The sequence below is a fragment of the Scylla paramamosain genome, chromosome 24 (genome assembly GCF_035594125.1).
Source record: "Scylla paramamosain isolate STU-SP2022 chromosome 24, ASM3559412v1, whole genome shotgun sequence".
NCBI lineage: Eukaryota > Metazoa > Arthropoda > Malacostraca > Decapoda > Portunidae > Scylla > Scylla paramamosain.
In genome coordinates this window covers 10,969,593-10,984,100 of record NC_087174.1, presented here as the reverse complement: position 1 = coordinate 10,984,100, position 14,508 = coordinate 10,969,593, and the positions used below count along the sequence as shown (strand labels likewise).

Genomic DNA, 14,508 nt, shown 5'->3' with positions numbered 1-14,508 from the left:
TGTGTGTGTGTGTGTGTGTGTGTGTGTGTGTGTGTGTGTGTGTGTGTACCTGAAGACTAATGTTGTTATAATTTATGGTACTGGTGTAAACATTTATATTGTGTTGTTGTTGTTGTTGTTGTTGTTGTTGACGTTGTTATTATTATTTTTTGTTACTTTGTCATTATTTCTATTATTATTATTATTAATTATTATTATTATTACTATTATTATTATTATTGTTATTAAAATACTCATTATGGTGGTGGTAATAGAACCAGTAGTAGTAGTAGTTGTTGTTGTTGTTGTTGCTCTAGCATCAGCAGCCCCAGCAGCAGCAGCATCCCCAACAGCAACAGCAGCAGTAGCAGCAGCTGCAGCAGCAGCAGCAGCTGCCCCAACAACAACAGCAGCAGCAGCAGCAGCAGCAGCAGTAGCAGCAGCAGCAGCAGCAGCAGCAGCAGTAGCAGCAGTAGCAGCAGCAGCAGCAGCAGCAGCAGCAGCAGCAGCAGCAGCAGCAGCAGCAGCAGCAGCAGCAGCAGCAGCAGCAGCAGCAGCAGCAGCAACAACAACAACAACAACAGTAACAGCAGCAGCAACAACAACAACAGTAGCAGCACTAGTAGTTGGTCATAATAATAATATAAAACTAAAAAAAAAAATACAAATACAAGTGAATAAGTGTAATGGCAGTAGTAGTAGTGGCGGTAATAATGGTAATGGTGATGATAGTGGTACTTGTGGCGATGGTAGTTATGGTGGTGGTGGTGACGGTAATAATCATACTACTGATGAATGTGGTACTGGAGAAGGTACAGTACCGGTAATAGTGGTAGTGGTAATGGTGGTGGTGGTGGTTTAGGCGGCAGCAGCACCAGTATTATTCTCATTATTACCATTCCCAGGCAGAGATTACAGGTGAGCACAGGTGTATTGGCGCATAAATCTCATCAGCCAGCGCGGCGATTCCCGAAAGCCCATTCCCGCCAAGCCTTTAATTTCGCTGAGTAAACAAAATATTTTACCAACTGCCTTTCAGATTTCCCAGTAAAAAAGAAATTAATTAAAAAAAAAAAAAGGAGACGGACATGAATTCAAATGAAGCAAAAAGGCTGGAAAATGTTAAATTGAATATCTTAATTAAATATAAACTGCAAGTAGGAGTAGTAGTATTTTGATTTATATATTTATACGTTTTTATCTTTTATTTTCTCAGCACTTCGGGATAAATCTCTCTCTCTCTCTCTCTCTCTCTCTCTCTCTCTCTCTCTCTCTCTCTCTCTCTCTCTCTCTCTCTCTCTCTCTCATTAAATTTACGCTTCATTCGTTCATTAAATTACTCTACGTCGGAATTATTATGTTGACTGTTTTCTTTTTCGTGTGTCGTGGCCAGTGTTTGTCCATTGCTCTCACTCCTCGCTGGCGTGAAGGCGGCGTGAAGGGGAGGGAGAGAGACAGGGGAAGAGGGAGAGATAGACTTAAGAGACCTGTGTTTTCAATTACTGTAAGCTGTTACCCACATTTTGCAAGAGAAAGACTTGTCACACACACACACACACACACACACACACACAGACACACACACACACACACACACACAATAATCTTAATCAAGTAATCATGTTATTTAATCCCATAATCCTTCTCTTTCCTCACTTGTCTTCCTCTTCCTTCTGCTACAGCACCCTTTTCCTTTCCTTCCCTCTTTCCCTTTCCTTCCTTCCCATTTCCTTTCCACACTACCATTAATTTTCCTTCCCCTACACTTCCCGTTCCCTTCTCTCTTCTTTCCTTTCCTCACTTCCCTTCCCTTCTCTTCCCCCATCCCAACCCTTTACTTTCTTTTGCTTTCCACACACCCCTTTCCTCCCTCCCTCTTCCTTCACGCTTCCATACCACCTGTTCCTTCCTCCTTTTACCACGAAACCACCTCACCTGCTGACACCTCACCTGTACACACTTTTTGAGCCTGTCCCACACACCACCTTCATTACCGCCCCACCTTCCTTTGTCCTAACCTTTCTAACCTTCCTTACTCCTCCCTCTAGCTTCCCGCCCCTGTCCGATATCCTGACACCCCGAAACCAGGCCTCTCTCGCCCCGCCCATCCCGCCCGCCCGCCCCGCCCCGACACAGGACAAGCGAACGGCGCCCCCCGACACCTCCCTGCACACGGAGTTGATACATCGCGATAATTTATGAAGAGAGACTCATACATTTGGTGGAGAAATAGAGGCCATTACCTTGACGTTAATGGGGAGGAGTGGACCGGGCAACATGGCGGCCGCGCGGCTTCAATCCCCACACATACATACACACACACACACACACACACACACACACACACACACAAGGCACGGTAGAGGACGACCCATCTTAATCTTCCTTCTCAATATTGTTATAAATTACCTTCTACCTAAAGTCAATTTCGAGGAGAGGAGGGAGAGGGAAAGGAGAGGGAAGGAAAAGAGCAGTGACATTCGTAGTGGCATATGGTGCGGGAAACAAAACAAAAAAAAAAATAAGAGGACATGAAGAAGGGAAAATAGGTACGGAATATGGAAGGCTTATATGAAAGGGAGCATGAGGGAGCGAGACAGGCACCGCAGGACAGGTACAGGTGAACGTGTGTGGAGCATATGGGGCCTACAGGTGTGCCTATGACAATAACCGTAAAGAACAAACTACAGGAAGGAAGGGCGCTCATGTATATGGTTGTAGAATGAATGGGAGGGAAAGTGCATGGGAGGATTGTGCTTGTAGAACCCTGTATTAGAGGGGACGAGAGAGAGAGAGAGAGAGAGAGAGAGAGAGAGAGAGAGAGAGAGAGAGAGAGAGAGAGAGAGAGAGAGAGAGAGAGAGAGAGAGAGAGAGAATAGGGATATGTTCTGGATTAGAGAAAGGAGGGAGTACAGGTGGAATAAATGTGGAATAACAGAAAGTGGACGGATTTGTGTGGTGTATGTCCTGGAGTGGAAAAAAAAAAGCAAGGAATATAGAGGAAGTGTATGTATGAGTGTGTGTGAGTGTGTGGATGTAGAGTAAGGGAAAAAAATAGATTAGTGTATGTGTGTGTTAGTATGTGGGTGACGGTGTGAGTGAGGGCTAGCAGTGAGTGTGAGGGGCCGTTAGGGGGTGAGGGCAGGGACAAACGTGTGAGGGTGATATACATAGGCGGGCTGACGATAAATAAAGAGGATTAGGGACACAGGGAGGGACATGTATCAAGGTACGTGAGACCTGTAATAAGCATGACCGGCCGTCCACTGCGCCGCCTCCTGTGCTGGTGATGAAGGAGCCCCATTGATTAACAGACACACACACACACACACACACACACACACACACACACAGAATACATAATATCAATACTAATCTATCATCCTCCTTCTCACTTTTATTTATATTCATCTTCTTTCTCATTCTGGTTGTCATTGTCCTCCTCCTCCTCCTCCTCCTCCTCCTCCTCCTCCTCCTCCTCCTCCTCCTCCTTCATCTTAATCTCCATTTTCCCTCCCCTTATTAAATCTTCAGAATAGCGAGACTGGGAGAAGAGATTTGGAGTCGAAGGAATGGACGGAAGAAGGGATGGAAGGAGGGAAGGAAGGAGGGGACAGAAGAAGGAAGAAGGGGAGGAAGGAGGGAAGGAGGGGAGGTTACTGGCTCTAGTACTCCATCACGCCATCCTGACAGTAATGTTCTAATGGGAAGTCATCAGTAGTGGTCCTCCTCTCCTATAACCACACCACTACACGACATTTCCTCCTCCTCCTCTTCCCCATTCTCTCTCTCTCTCTCTCTCTCTCTCTCTCTCTCTCTCTCTCTCTCTCTCTCTCTCTCTCTCTCTCTCTTGGTCACTTTCTCCCTCTTGCAACTTTCTGATGTCCACAAGGTCTTTCCTCGTCTTGAAATTTAATCTCTTTTTCCTTGTCCTTTTCCTTCTCCTTCTCCATCTCCTCCTTCTCTTCCTTCTTCTCCTTTGGTCTTTTTTTCATCCTTTCCCCCACTCAATCCCTCAGCCAGCCCAGTCTCCTCCTCTTCCTCCTCCTTCTTCGGTGCTTTCTACATCCCCTCCTCCCTTCCTTCATAGCCTAATCACCCCAATATGCTGCTCTTCCTCCTCCTCCTCCTCCTCCTCCTCCTCCTCCTCCTCCTTCCTTCCTTCCTTGGTCCTTTCTACATCTCCTCCCCTGCACCCCTCAATCACCCCAATATGTTCACACACATCCCCCTAATCTCCTCCCTCACTCTCTCCCCCGAGGATGAGGGAGCGTGTTTCATTAATTCCCGGCTTGGGGTGTTCAGTTAGGGCTGACTCCTGGAAACTGGCAGGGAGAAAATGTTAAGTGTGAAGAATAAGTTTTATGATCATATGTGACTGTGGGATCATCATCTTTCGTATATTTTTCCATCTTTCGTATATTTTTATTTTATTTGTTTATCTTCACGGTGAAGGATTTTTTTTTCTTTTTTACTTGTTGCTGTTATTCATTACTTATCTAGGCGTTTTTTTTTTCCTTAATAACTTGTATATTATTATCATTCCTAGACAAGGCCTTTAGTTTCATTCTTCTGTACGACACCAGAGGATATTTTTTTATGTATATATTTTTCTTTATGTATCTCAATAACGATCCATTTTAAGAACAATTCAATATTTATTTAACCTTTGAATCATCGCTGTATCTCTTATACACTTGACTTATATTCTCCTACACAACAGTAAAGTAGGAGTGACTTTCTATCGTTATTTTATCTTTCTCAATAACATTCCAAGAACAAATCACCATATATTTAACCTGAGAATTATCGTTACATCTCCTACAGCCTCGCCTTGCATTCTTTAACACACCAGCAGTAGCATTCTATCTCCTCCTCCCACTCCTCCAGCACACACACACACACACACACACACACACACACACACACACACTCCTTCTAAGTAACGATCCCTTAAAAACAGGCCAATATAAACCTGGCCTCAAGTATAATCGCTGCGTCTCCTCGTGTTCGTGTGGCTTAAGCATGTTAGTTATGGCGAGGCGTAAATCCAGGTGACATGAGGTGGAGCTTGAGTGGTCGCCGCCTCGCTACACCACGCCACCTCGCCAAACAGGGATCGCTAGGACACAGTTCTCGCCCACCCATCACCCAGTCACGCGGCAGCAAAAATTAATGTTACGACTCCCGAGCCAGAGCAGCGACGGGGAAGAAAATAACTAGTGCAACTAAATGTATTAAGAGATGGACGAGGTGTGGTTTTGGAGTGACAAGGTATGTATGCTGGCTACTGGGGAGAGACGGAGGTAGGGGTGGGAGTGGGGTGGTGGGGGGAGAGAGAGAGAGAGAGAGAGAGAGAGAGAGAGAGAGAGAGAGAGAGAGAGAGAGAGAGAGAGAGAGAGAGAGAGAGAGAGAGAGAGAGAGAGAGAGGAAACTTCATGAGCCACAAGAATTAGTAAGAACGTACAGTAAATAATAATAAAATAAATATAAGCAAAGCGAAACGTAATATTTAGAACAAAAAAGAGAAAATAGATAAGAAAATAATCTCACAAGTCAAATACGAAATCAATGATGTATAATGAATAAGAAGTAATAAATTAAAACAATGGAAACAAAAAAAAAACGTAACATCTACAACAAATAGATATACAAATACAAAATACATAGATTATTATAACAACTCCAAAGACAAGTATTTTTCCCTTCCTTTTTCAATATCTTTTCTCCATTTTTCCCTTCCTATCCTCACTTATGCATCTATTTATTCCTCTATTTATTTATTCATTCAATTTTACCACACAGGTACTTACAACCCTCGACTGTCTTGGATACAAACTGCAGGACTCCCTCACTTTAAATATATTTCAAGGACTTTACTCCTTACTCACTTTTCTCCCGCCGCTGATCGATTTCCCGACGGTGACCCCTGACCCGCCCCGCTGACCCGCCCCTCACCTGCCCGCCGCACCCGCCGCCTCCCTGACACCTAGCCAATATTAGTTTTGCTGGCAGGAAGGCGACACACACTCACTCTCTCGCCTTCACCTTTACACTACTCCTGAATCTCATCCTCCTCCTCAGCCTCCTATATTTTTTTCTTTATTTATTTTACTCTTCCTCCAGTTCGTATGTTTTTTTTTTCTTTTCTTCTAATTTTCTCTTATCTTCCTAATCCTCATACCACTCCTCCTTTTCTTTCTTTTTTTCATTTCTTGTTCTTGTTTTCTCCTTTTTTCTTGACTCATTATTATTATTATTTTTTCTTCTTTACTTCTCTCCCATCTCTCAATATGTATATATATTTTTTTTTCAAGAAAGGACATTTTTTTTTTACCGCTCTTTATAAATTCTCTCTCTCTCTCTCTCTCTCTCTCTCTCTCTCTCTCTCTCTCTCTCTCTCTCTCTCTCTCTCTCTCTCTCTCTCCTGAGCTCAAATTTCGTATTTAGTTTTTTACCCCACGCAATCTACAACCTCTATTCCCTCCCATTTCTCCTCCCTCCCTACGTCCCTCCCTCCGTTATCCCTTTTCCCTTCCTTCTCACCCTCCTTCCTTTCCTTTCCCTCCAAGGCTCGGGTCATCACGGGTCATAGTCGTATCAGGGATTAATGTTTTCTTTTTTTTTCATTCATTATTTTTTTACTCTCTTTCCTTCTGTTTTGAGTTGGCTTCTCGTACTGACTTGAATGGAGGTTTGTGAAGCCGAAATGAACTTGCTGTACTGAAGTGTAGCATTATGTTTTTTTTTTTTTTTTTGTGTGTGTGTGTGTGTGTGTGTGTGTGTGTGTGTGTGTGTGTGTGTGTGTGTGAGGTTGTGGGTGACCTTTTGGTGTTTTCAATTTCCTGTGATTATATTTGTTGTTGTTGTTGGTTGTTGTTGTTGTTGTTGTTGTTGTTTTCATTTTATTATCATCATCATTACTACTATTATTTCTATCATTCATTCCTCCTTTAAAATTACCAGTGACAACTTTAGAAACAAATTCGTCAGGATTTTTTTTTCATTCTATTATTATCATTTTTTTTTCAAAGTATGACAATAACAAACACAATGCTACCCTGATTACTCCAGTCCACACATGAATAAACATTTTAACAGATAAACCATCCCTGCACCACTGGAACGGTACGGAGACAGGAGCACCGAAACAGACTTGCTAACACAGTAAACTATAGGAAGACGACATTAATAAAGTCAGTTGAATCCAAATTACTCTCGCCTATATATGAAGATTACAACAAATAACCCAGGCCTTTATAGCAAAATTAAACGGAGACTGGGGCACCGAAACAGACTCTCCAGCAGAGTAAATTATAGGAAGGCGATGTTAATAAAGTCAGTGGGGATCCTAATTACTTTGCCCTCCATCTATAGAATCCTTAACAAATAACCCATGTATACCCCGCTAAGATGTCTTTTGAGTTTGAGTGTAGTATATTTAAGCGACGACTGGAACGGCGAAACAGATTTGCTGACAGAATATATTGTACTAAAATGAGGTTAATGAAATGAGTGGGATCCTAATTACTTTTGCCCATCTATAGAATTCTTAACAAATAACCCATGTTAAGATGTATTTTGTGTATAGTAGAGTAAAGCGGAGACTGGGACAGCGAAACAGACTTGCTAACTGTGAGTAAATTGTAGGAGGAGGAAGTTAACGTAGATTTAGTTGTGTTGTTGGCTCAGAGTTTAGCAGGATGAGGTAGTGGCCTTGTTCTGGCGCACTGTGGGTGTGTTAATCTTATCTGCCTCCTTACTACGGGTGCTTATTCACGTTTAGCGGCCTCTTGTCGTGAACTTGGCCGCTGCTCTCTCTCTCTCTCTCTCTCTCTCTCTCTCTCTCTCTCTCTCTCTCTCTCTCTCTCTCTCTCTCTCTCTCTCTCTCTCTCTCTCTCGGTGCTTTCGTAATTACAGTACATGGTTTTGATTTTATTGGACTATGGTGTGTGTGTGTGTGTGTGTGTTTATTAGTGTGTGTTTATTTTTGGTTTTGTAATGTGGTACTTTTTTTGGTGTGTGTTCTAAATTGTGGTTAAGGGTTTCTTTTTTCTATACATCAATCTATCTTTCTTTTCTTTCCATCTTTCTTTCAGATTTACTTTTGCTTTCTATCTTTCTTTATCTCTACCTTTCTATTTTATTTTTATTTCGCTATCTTCTTTTCTTTGTTCCCCTTTTTTTTCTATTAACCTTTCTTTCTGTCCATCTATCTACGAAAACAATCTACGTTAGGAATACAGTTCATATCAGCATTACAACGTGCCTAGATAGCTCAGTTGGGAGAGCGTTAGACTGAAGATCTAAAGGTCCCCGGTTCGATCCCGGGTCTGGGCAAACATTTTAGTTATTAATTCCTTTATATTTCTTCTTATCCACCAGAAGTATTCACAGTCTAAAGGTATTCATAGATTATCTCCCCAGGTGTTCAGTGTCTAGAGGTTTTCATGGTCCATTTACACAGGTATTCATAGTCAACCTTGTGAGGTATTCATAGCTTGTCTACAGAGGTATTCATAGTCTAGGGGAATTCATAGTCTATCTGCACATGGATTCGTAGTCTCTCTCTCTCTCTCTCTCTCTCTCTCTCTCTCTCTCTCTCTCTCTCTCTCTCTCTCTCTCTCTCTCTCTCTCTCTCTCTCTCTCTCTCTCTTTCCTGAACTCATGAGATGCCTCGCGTCTTACTGAACTTCCAATCACTCCAATTACTGACTGAGACTCAGGCACGTGGCGTTAATTTGCTGCTTCTCTCTCATTGGCTATCTAGTCTCGATCACGTCATTGGAGGGTAAATGCAGCAGTGTGGGTAATCTATGACTTGCCGAGAACAGAGTGCAAGTATAATTGTAATGACTTTATATCTCTGTTAATTGGGTATCTTACTGTCTTGGCAGTGTGTTCAAGGCGACCTCAGGATAAGCTCGTAAGACAATCAATGTTCCTACACGGTCACGGAGACTGTATATGCTGCTAACACTAGTATTGCTTCCCTGCACTGATGCTGTTTGAACTAACTCTAAATTAATTCCTAACCTGTCGTTCAGGGGAGAAGAAAAATAGAGAAAAGGAGAAAAAAAAATACTCTCTAAATACTGTCAAGATGTGATGTGGTGGGGTGGATTCAAAAAGAGAGAAGATGCAGAGTGAATGATAATAGAGAAGAAGGACATTACAACAAAGGAAAGAAAGGAGAAAAGAAAGGAAAAATAACAAGCAAACTTGCAACACACTCAGCACTGACAGATGTGACAAGGTTTGATAATGTAAAGAAATAATTTGCGGTCTTAAGGAGAAAGGAGAGACGGACGAGACATTGCAGTAGAGGAGAGAGATACACGAAAAGAGGATCAGTAACGCACAACATTGACAGAAGATGAAATTTGGCGATGCAGAAAAATCTATACACTTTGCGGTTTTACGGAAAAAAAAGAGACGGTAAAGGAGAGAGAGATTGCAGTAGAGAGTAATGCGAGGAGAAAAATAAGAATAAAAGGAGATAAAGCGCTAATAATAACACTAACAAAAGGTAAATAACGTAATAATATAACATAATTTACTACTGTATTAAGGGAAAGCAGAGACGGACGAAACACTGCGGTATGAAAAAAAAAGCCAAGAGGAAGGAATCAGTAACGAGAGTAAAGGGAGAGAAAAAAATAAAGAAAATCAAACAAAACAACACAACAACACTAACAAAAGATATAATGAGGTTAAATAACGCAAACACATATATAGTTCACAGTCTTAAGGGAAAGGAGAGAGAGAGAGAGACAGGAGAAACACTGCGGTATATATATATGTACTCGTATGTAAAAAATAAATAAGGAATCAGTAACGCACTCAACACTGACACACTCAAGTCTTGCAGGTTTCCGCCGTCTGTTAGCAAGATCCTCTCCCGCGCCGCCTGCTGCTGACACTCTTGCTCCTTTCCTGATTCACAACTTGTCTTGCTCAAACAGCACTGCCACACTGCCACACTCCCATCCGCCCCGCACACGCTCCTTCCACGCGCTACAATACATTTTACCATCAAAACAAGAAGCCCGGGTGCCAATAACACGATCTCTTGAATTTAGTGGAGAGAGAGAGAGAGAGAGAGAGAGAGAGAGAGAGAGAGAGAGAGAGAGAGAGAGAGAGAGAGAGAGAGAGAGAGAGAGAGAGAGAGAGAGAGAGAGAGAGAATCCACAATATCCTTAAATAGCAGTGAATTTCTTTTCTTATCCTCTTTCTAAAATCATTACCTTTTACCAACATTCCCTAAAATCCCTAAAAAAAAAAAGAGGAAATAATTAAGAACACACACAGTACCACCACCATCCCTCTCTGCCACAGCAATTTCCTCAGCACCTCACCCCATCACCCTAACACTTCCCCAAATCACCAACGCACTTTTTACATCTCATTATGGTTGTTTGTTCCTCGAAATATAATAATATGATAATTAACATGTCTTTTTCTACTCTCTAATCGTGTCTTATTCATATTTCTTCCCCTCACTTCCGACAAGAACCTCCCCAACACCACAGTACATCAACCCCAACTACTCTTTCCAGTCACAATAACTTACAGCATTCCAACATATCACTCCAACAATTACAATTACTCATACCAATTACAACAACCTTCCCTAATTTCCCAATACCATACCTTATCAATCCACAGCACTCCTCCTAACCACACCACCGCCACAAGCACCCACCACACAACCCCAACACTTTTTCCAACCACAACACTACCACCAACATCTACCACAACACTCCAACACCACTGCTAACCACAAGCACACCCGCAACATCACCAACACCAAAACACACCATCACCCAACACCACAACACAAACTCCAGAACTTATTCTAAAACCATTCCTGTCTTCCCTTCCCTCCCTTTCCTTCCTTCCCATGTACCCAAGACCCACCAAACGAAGCGTCCTTTACCAACCCCCAACTTTTTTCCCACACTCCCTTCAAAACCCCGACGCCTCGCCCCGCCCCATGTGACCCCGCCCCGCCCCCACCAGGAGCAGCCCCAGAGAAGCACAAACTTGACCCGGTTTTTTTTTAGACTTTTTTTTTCGTCGGCGTGTATTGAGGCGCTGTGCAACCATTATGCTGTAAAATAAAGGAGGTTATGCTGTCCCTTTGTCTGTGTTGAGTGTCTGAATGGGGGAGCGTATGGCGGCGAGGAGAGAAACAGAGAGAGAGAGAGAGAGAGAGAGAGGAGAGGGAGGAAAGGAGACCGTGAGCGAGAGACGAGAGAGAGGAGGAAAGGAGGGAGGGTAAGAGGGAGAGGGAGAACTAAAGGGGACTGGAAAAAAATTAAGAGGAGAGAAAGGAGGGAAGGAGAGGAGGGAGAGATGAAGGGAGGAGGGGTACAAGAGGGGAAAAGAGAGTTGCTAAGAGAGAGAGAGAGAGAGAAAAGAGAGAAAAGGTGCACCACTGAATATTTAGAAGAGAGGAATTTGTAGAAGAGATTAAGAGGATAAACGAGATTGAGATTGAGAGAGAGAGAGAGAGAGAGAGAGAGAGAGAGAGAGAGAGAGAGAGAGAGAGAGAGAGAGAGAGAGAGAGAGAGAGAGAGAAGGGGGGCATGTAATTCAATACTACCAATATAAGAACAAATTCAGACTAGAAAAATATCCCCCATCTCTCTCTCTCTCTCTCTCTCTCTCTCTCTCTCTCTCTCTCTCTCTCTCTCTCTCTCTCTCTCTCTCTCTCTCTCTCTCCTCAGCTCCCCTCGTGTCCTCTCTGTACCTGGGAGACTAATTAGAGCAGGTACGCGCAAGTAAGGAACACGATGAACAGGTAAACTAAAACAAACTCACAACATACCGAAGAAAACGAGAGAGAGAGAGAGAGAGAGTTAAATTCCTCCTGAAATTAAGATAACTAAGACATGATGTATATTCCATGAAGGAGGTTGGGAGCATTAGTATTAATTAGTCTTAACCTATATAGCAATTTAAGGCATCAAAGCTAATGAACTTAATTGGCATATGGGATTGAAAGGAGAAGTCAGAGAGAGGGAGAGAGAGAGAGCTGAGTAGAGGGAGGAAGAGAGGGAATAAATTGAAGAGGAAAGAGGAAATATGGAAAAAAAAAGAGGACATGCGTAGAGGCAAATGAAGTCAAGAGGTCAGAATGCGAGGAAACTGACCCAGAAAACTGAGGTCAAAGGAGGAGGAGGAGGAGGAAGCGAGGTCAGGGAGTCCACGAGGCAAGCCAGCAACACGATCAGCTTCCATGAGGAGGTGAAGAATGAATGAGAGAGGGAGAGGTGCGGGAGAGTGAGAGGGGAGCGAGGAATGAAGAGCGACGGAGGGGGAGAGGAAAAGTGTGGGTGGAGGAAGAGTGAGGGAGGGAGGAGAGAGGGAGGAGAGGAAGGGAGAGGGAGGGAGGGAGAGTTTAGGGACCTGCTTGAGAGTTCTTTGTGCCCAGAATTCTCTTTATTGATTCTTGATCCCGAAAGCACAGACTCCCTTCCCCCTTCTCTTCACCCTCCCCTCCTCCCTTTCTCTCCACCCCTTACCCCATTCTCTCCACCCCCTTTCCCCCTCTCCCTCCCTATCTACTCTGTTTTCCTTCCTCTCCACCTCCCCCTCCTCCTCATCCTCCTCCTCCTCCTCTAGTCCTTTCATTTCATTTTCCCTCCCACCCTTCCGAGTTTCTATACCGTCTCAAGTCTGTCTGCATGACTGTCTGTCTGCCTTATTGAATACCTCTCTCTCTCTCTCTCTCTCTCTCTCTCTCTCTCTCTCTCTCTCTCTCTCTCTCTCTCTCTCTCTCTCTCTCTCTCTCTCTCTCCGATTTCGATTATTCCTGCTCACTCCTCCGCTCTTCGCTTACCTCTTGTTCTCTTCCTTTCTCTCTCATCCTCCTCTCTTCCCTCCCTCTAGCATCCTTTATCCCTCCGTCTCTCTTTCTCTCTCTCTCCGTTTCCTTCCTGTTCCTCTTTCTCTCTCTCCCTAATCTCTTAATCTAATTTAATCTAATCTCTAATATTTCCTCTAAGTCTGAGTAAGGTTTCAGTTTTAGTTAGGTAGTAGTAGTAGTAGTGGTAGTAGTAGAAGTAGTAGAAGTAGTAGTAGTAGTAGTAGTAGTAGTAGTTGTTGTTAAAGGTTTTTCTTCTTCTTCTTCTTCTTCTTAGGAGTTAAGGAGAGAGGCAAAAGAAATAATAATAAACAAACAAACAAACAAGCAAACAAACGAAAAAAAAAACATGTATATTATCGCTCCCCCCCAAAAAAAAAAAAAAAGAAAACAGAAAACACATTAGTTACTCAATAAAAAAAAAAGAAAACTATTCCTGCAAGCAACACCTAAGCCACACCCTTCCCAGCATTACTAATTTCACCCTCATAATCAATTTCCATCACTCACTGCACCCAAAATTGAACCATCACCCTACCACGTCACCCTTTCCTCCGGCCCTTTCCTCCCAGCCTCGCCTCCCGCCCTGTCCTCCCACCCTCTCCCCTAACCCCTGCCAGCACACCAGCCTGCCTCAGATCCACCTCTTCACGCTCCTCCACTCTACTCCACTCTCCTTCACCGTCCACTCTCGTCCACATACTCCTCTACCTCAGACTTCTTTCTTTATGTTCCTTATACTCTTCCTTATTTCGTTATGATTTTGCCGTTATTGTTTACTCAGTACTCTCTCTCTCTCTCTCTCTCTCTCTCTCTCTCTCTCTCTCTCTCTCTCTCTCTCTCTCTCTCTCTCTCTCTCTCTCTCTCTCTCTCCTGCATCCTCCAGAGGGCAGCCACTCCCCTCTCATCGACTCTCTCTCCTCCCTTCTTTGATGACTTAATATTTTTTTACTCTCCTGAATCGAGCAAGAGCTTCCTCCACCTCCCCCCCACTCTCTCTCTCTCTCTCTCTCTCTCTCTCTCTCTCTCTCTCTCTCTCTCTCTCTCTCTCTCTCTCTCTCTCTCTCTCTCTCTAGGTTAATTGAGACCTTGTGTGGACTGGACTTGTGAGAGGAATAGACTCTCACTCTTGGTCTGCTTTTCCTTCAGGAGATGTGGAAGAGGGGAACGAAGAATGGAAGAGAAAGGGGAAGAAGAGGAAGAGGGGAGGGAGGTGTAGGGAATGAAGGGACAGAAGGGATGGGAGAAGGGAAACAGAGAGGGAAAGGGAGAAGGGAAAGAGAGAGGGAAAGAAATGTTTGTGAAGTGTTATGAATGATGCTGATATTTTTTCTCTTCGTCAGTAGGAGGAGGAGGAGGAGGAGGAGGAGGAGGAGGAGGAGGAGGTGGTGGTGGTGGCATTGTTTACCTCCATCCCTCCCTCGATTCTTTCTCTTTTTCCTTCGTTAATATTTGAGTTTCATATTTCTGCAAGTTTCCCCTTCTTGTTGTGCAAAATTCTCTCTCTCTCTCTCTCTCTCTCTCTCTCTCTCTCTCTCTCTCTCTCTCTCTCTCTCTCTCTCTCTCTCTCTCTCATTTCCTATTAAATTACCTTCACTAATCTTTTGTCTCCTTTCTTCTTCCTCTCCATTTGGAAAAAGTACGTACAAATCAACATA

At 43.5% G+C, this 14,508-nt stretch overlaps 1 long non-coding RNA gene and 1 other non-coding gene across 3 annotated transcripts in view; one reads left to right on the top strand and one right to left on the bottom strand.

Annotated features, from left to right (window-relative positions):
• Positions 1-14,508, bottom strand: part of LOC135112942 (uncharacterized) — a 237,930-nt gene that overhangs the window by 106,419 nt on the left and 117,003 nt on the right. The gene's annotated exons all lie outside the window — the stretch shown is intronic.
• On the top strand, positions 8,247-8,319 carry Trnaf-gaa (transfer RNA phenylalanine (anticodon GAA)). Its single transcript has one exon. It is a non-coding gene; the product is annotated as a tRNA-Phe (tRNA).